This window comes from Gossypium arboreum, chromosome 11 (genome assembly GCF_025698485.1).
Source record: "Gossypium arboreum isolate Shixiya-1 chromosome 11, ASM2569848v2, whole genome shotgun sequence".
Lineage (NCBI taxonomy): Eukaryota > Viridiplantae > Streptophyta > Magnoliopsida > Malvales > Malvaceae > Gossypium > Gossypium arboreum.
Genome location: NC_069080.1, coordinates 67496965 through 67502423, shown reverse-complemented (window position 1 = coordinate 67502423; position 5459 = coordinate 67496965). Strand labels below are relative to the sequence as shown.

The following is a 5459-nucleotide window of genomic DNA, read 5'->3' as shown; positions in this document are numbered from 1 at the left end:
TGAGCTAAACTGAGAAAATTGATCCAACCGAGCACTGGGCAGCTCAAAACCTTCCCACATGCTGACCCAATCAGCTTAATTGGCTGATTATTTGGCTTGAAAAATGGCCCCTGAAGACTCCTTCAAATTGCATTCAAACCCCTCCACTATTTACCCCTTCTAGATTTGCCCCTACCTTAAAATAGCATGTTTGAAATCTTCAAACATGCCACATGTGTGGCCGAACATGGGGGGAGTCTTTGGCTGCTGATTTTGGATATTTTTAGCAGTATTCTCAACCTATAAATACCCCACTTGGCTGCTCACTTCAAACACATCTCAACCCTTCTCATCTCTTCACTTCTCTCTTATTTTTCTCTCTTCATTCCCTTCCATTGTTCTTCATTTTCTTCCCCTATTCCCTTCCCGATTTCACCTCTTGAAAAAGAGTTATTAAACCACCATTTGGAGCAGCATTCAAGTGTTTGTAGAAGCCTCATTTCAACAAGAACAAGCAGAGAAGGAGGAGCGGAGCAAACTAGTCAAGCCTTGGAGAAACACCAGATTTGATTCTTGTTCCCTATCTTTTTAATTTTGTTGTTGTTATGATGAACATGTCTATGAATATTTGTGATGTTGATATGTTTAATTTAATTAATATGGCTTAAATTTAATTCATGTTAGGTTGATTGCATTTCATCTACTTAATTTATTAAAATTGTCTTTGTGTTGTTATAGACCTCGGTAAGACGTTTGATTAAGTAAAAACATGACTAAGTTATTCTTGCAATACAATTGTAAGGTAACTAATGAATTAATTATTTAAACGAATTAAAATTGTAATTAATTGACATGGTACTTAACCTGTGCATGTTTAATCATCTAAAGTAGCTGAGGGTTAAATTAGCAACGGTATCTAACGATACATTAGCCTTGCATAACTTGCAATATTATTGTGATTGAACTGTTTCAAGGTAGAAATACATTGTTACCTCACGTTATCTTTTATGTGCTTATAAGATTGAATTAATTGTTTGAATTGGCATAGAGATATATACAAGAGATTATTTTAATTTCATAAGTATGTATGTGCATTAACACATTTACTTACTAAAATTTGTTTAATTGGTTGAATTGACGTAGAGATATAGTCAAGAGATAAATGGATTTTGGTAGGTAAGCATGTTCATAAGTTAGCAAATTACCGAGTTGCCGTGAATTTGTTCGTAGCAACATGAACATGAGTTTAATAATTCTAAGTTAAGAAATGTAATTAATCTAACACAATTATGTCATCTTGATTAAAATCATCTTTTGAAATCATGCATTGAAACTTTTATTTTCTATTTATTTATTTTACTTAGCTAAAACTCTTAGTTTTTAATCACCTCCTCAAATCAAGATATTTTTCTTCACCAAAGTGTTTTAAATTGCATTCATAAAACGAATTTCTAAATAGTGCATTGCTAATATCTTATGCATTAATAAATAAAAAAAATCCAGAAAGTTGAAAACACAACCATCCACATGGCTCTATTAGAAGTTGGAATAAACCCAGTCTAGAAACTGAAAAAAATGCATGGATAACCAACAAACCCCAAAAAATAACAAAGTAATAAATAATAGTTTAGAGAGAATGTGTTAAATGATCTGACTCCACTAATATTAGAGAAAACATTTCCTACCAAAAGGAAATAAATTGTTAAAAGAAGACTTGAGCCCAAATCAAAAGTTGAACAAACCCTTTGACTGACCTTTTCTTTTGTGGCCAACTATTTTGAGATGTGATGAGTTTTTGTTGATATGTTTGTTTTGGTTATTTTATTACAATGTCCTTAGGATGGAAACATTCACTGTAATCATATATAGCTATGCTCTCCGCCATATATGTCGTCACCTTAAAGAGGACTTCATTTACTTGGTTATTGCATTTGGACATTAGTCTTGTGACCATGTCTAATTTGATAATGCGATTTAATTAGTATGTTTCATTTTAAATACATGTTTTATATCCTTAAATATTAAAACAATTACTAGAATTTGAACTTTTATAATTAAACTTATATTTTTATTTGATAAAAATGAAACATGTTGTTCTAGTATCGGGATTGTCAACTCTATTGGCGGCATGGTGCACAAGAGCACGAGGGCCGATATTTTAGTCTGTATTTTATCCTCTCACTTATTTTTACATCGCAATTTGGCTATTTTTTATTATATGAAGAGAACCATTTCAGGAGGTAAAAGATAATGAAGTTTTTATTTTTTTTTAATCAAATAGCATTTTTACCAAATACTTTACTTATTTTTACTTTTATTTTTCAAAAAAAATTAATAGCATCATAGGTGGATTTCTAGTTATCCTAAGAGTCTACCTGTAACACTCCTAATCTATCTTCATCGTTGATTTAGGGTTATGAAACATTACCAAACAAAACAAAACATTTAACTACAAAACTGGAACAGTTATGCAATTTAATTTTAACCTACAATACCTTAATTTAATGATGGTAAAAAAAATCTTACAGGCCTCAACTGAGCCTACGAGGCCTTGAAAATAGCTTAGGAACGTTCAAGGATCAATTTGAAACAAAACAGAAAATTTTGGAAAACCTTGAAAATTTGAAAAATAGGGGTCACACAGCCATGTGACATAGCCCAAACTGTGTGGAACATTCGAAGTAATTAAATAATAAATTAATGTATTCATATAGTCAATCATTCTAATTCTAGTCAAGGACCCAATTGCATAATCTAGTTTTCTAGATGTCATAAAAAACCTAATTAGGAATTGAATTACAAAAAATAATAATAGTTAAATTGAAATTGTAACTTTTTTTAGTTCATGCAAATATTCATAATTACCACATTAATTTAGTCATTCATGGGTTCTAGCATGCCATTTATCATTAGGGACCTAATTGCATACTTTAAGTTATTAAGAATAATTTGGAATCTATTCAGGGACTAACCTAATCAAAACAGAAAGGTTTGGGTAAAACTATAAAATCTTGAAAGTTGAGGTAAAACTGTAAAATTCTGGAAAATAGTGGCAGAATTGTAAAATCTAGAAAACCAGTGGCAAATTTGTAAATTATGAAAAACCAGTGGTGGAACTAAAAAATAAAAATATTTTTAGAAAAATAAATTTTATAGTTTTAAATAATTTTTGGGTAAAATAAATGTTTTGGGTCAAATCAGAATTGAAAAATAAATTAAAATGGGTGGTTAATTGAAAGATTTAAAATATTAATTACAGAGGACCATTTTGCAAAACAGGGGAAATATTTGAGTGGTTCTATGGCAAATTACCCATATTTTAAGAACTTTTGAGGGAAAGGATTATTTAGTAAAACAAGAGAATTGTGGGAGTGGCCTGATGGCAATTTCCCTAATTTTTGGAAATCATTTGGGACACTACACAATTCTTACCCAATTTTTAAGCATTTTCTCTCGTTTTTCTTTTTCATTTTCGAAGTCCACATATCAAAGGTTAGATCTCATCTTTTATTCTCTCAAAATTCTCTAGAAAAGATTTCCAAAGTTGATAAATAACTCATTCGAGTTTTTCAAATATCTTGATCCAATCTTCTATATTGGTGATCAAGTAAAGGTATTTTCTCAACTCTAAATTCATTCTAAGGTTATTTTTAATCATTATTTTCAATCTAAATTGAATAAAATTGTTTTTCAACTCTTGATCTCATGGCTCTTGAACATGAGATTCATAAATGGTGAATTCATGGTTTTGAGTTGGAAAACAAGTTTAAATGGATATTTAAGCTCAAATCAAGTTTATTAAGAGGTTTTTTATTGGAAAACAAAAGATCAAACTCGTTTGGTTGATAAATTTTGACAACTTTGTTTTTAACTAAGAACATGATTTGATTTTCTGGAAAATTATGAAACGTTTTGTTTGATGAAATTGATGCTTAGGTTTTGTGTTGATAGATTGGGAATGATGTTTAGAAATGATTTTTGGTGTAGAGAAGGTCATTTAAGGGTTGAAATTGTGTTTCGGCTAGATCGTGAGTTTTCGATAAGGTAGATTTGAGAGGCATTTCAGAACTGTGTAGTTCATGATTTTTCAATTTTCTTGTTGTTAATGATAGCTTGTAACATTTATTTTACCTCTGTTTAAGATCCACATCAAGGAGGGGCCACTGCTAATCAGAATTAAGGTCCAAACACCGCTACTTGATACACTTTGTCTTGAGAAGCAAAATGTGAATGTGAGTGGTTTTTAAATGCAATTGGTAAACATGCCTATTTACGTTCTGCATTGAGGTTTTGAATTATGTTTCTAGAGATTCAATTGTATTTCAAATGGTTTAGATTTCAAATTTGATTTTATTTTTATGAAAGCATATTTGTAAATGATTTACGAAAACTGTGAATAGAGTGTTTGATATGGTTGATTTGAATTGTATTGATTAATAATTGGAGCATGGATTATTGTATATTAGAGCACTTGATAATGATTTTATAGTTGGTTTTAGATCTATGGACAAAGAAATTTATTGACCTTATCTATGTGGATGTTTAAATTGCTAAGTGACATGCTTTAAATTAAATTTTTATATCCTTAATTAAGTGCTTAAATATCAGTTTTTATGCCCTGTGTGTTTTGTTATTTTGGCAACATTACATGGTGGATCCATTGCATATAAATGGTATACATAGGATTAGTGAGTACTCACCAGTACATGTGTTATATGTAAGCTTATGGCTCTAGGAGTATTGATTTTGCTGGAGTGAATAAAAGGGTGTTGAGCCTTTTTCTTCTCTCAATCATTAGCGATTTTGAGGCGACATAAGGGAATGTGTGGCTATGCCCCACTCAACTGAAGTATTGTATTCGATATTTGGGAGATTGGATATTCGTTTATCCAATGCATGATCACATGTTTATATTTTTCCACGGATGTCATTTGCCAATATAAGTGTATATATTATGTTTTCATATACCATAATAAATGGGATTTTTACTCATAGAATAACATGTGAAATTATGATGTTATGATGTTGCATTACTACTGGAAATTTTAGTCAATTGAATACCATAATTGAGCGTGAAAATATAATTGAAAATATGAATCTTATACTTAAAATTTGATACATGATTTGCCTTTAAGTATGTTTTTGGTGTGATTTACTTATTGAATTTGTGACCATTCACTGAGCTTTTTCAGCTCACACCCTCGCAGCTTTATGCAGAGTTTTTCCAGCTTTAGGGAGTCGAGGAGAAAGGGCAAGGTTGGTCCAAGTTTAAGGCTACTTGGTAATATAGATTAAAGACTTTTCTATAAATGCATTAGAGGGCAGTGTGGCACTTAATTAGGATAATTTGATACACTCTTAATGGATGTTTGAGACTTACATTTGGATATTAATTTTGAGATGTCATATTTGTTTTAATGTTTGATTTTATGGTTAAATGTTGAGTGTATTATTGTGTGTTGCTAAGTGATAACATGGTG

The 5459-nt window shown here is 30.5% G+C and overlaps 1 long non-coding RNA gene across 1 annotated transcript; it reads left to right on the top strand.

The window, feature by feature from the left end:
* The first annotated feature begins 3459 nt into the window (after positions 1 to 3459).
* LOC128284057 (uncharacterized) lies at positions 3460 to 5205 on the top strand. The gene is made up of 3 exons (XR_008274364.1): positions 3460 to 3592; positions 4122 to 4211; positions 5187 to 5205. It is a non-coding gene; the product is annotated as an uncharacterized LOC128284057 (long non-coding RNA).
* Positions 5206 to 5459: the final 254 nt, after the last annotated feature.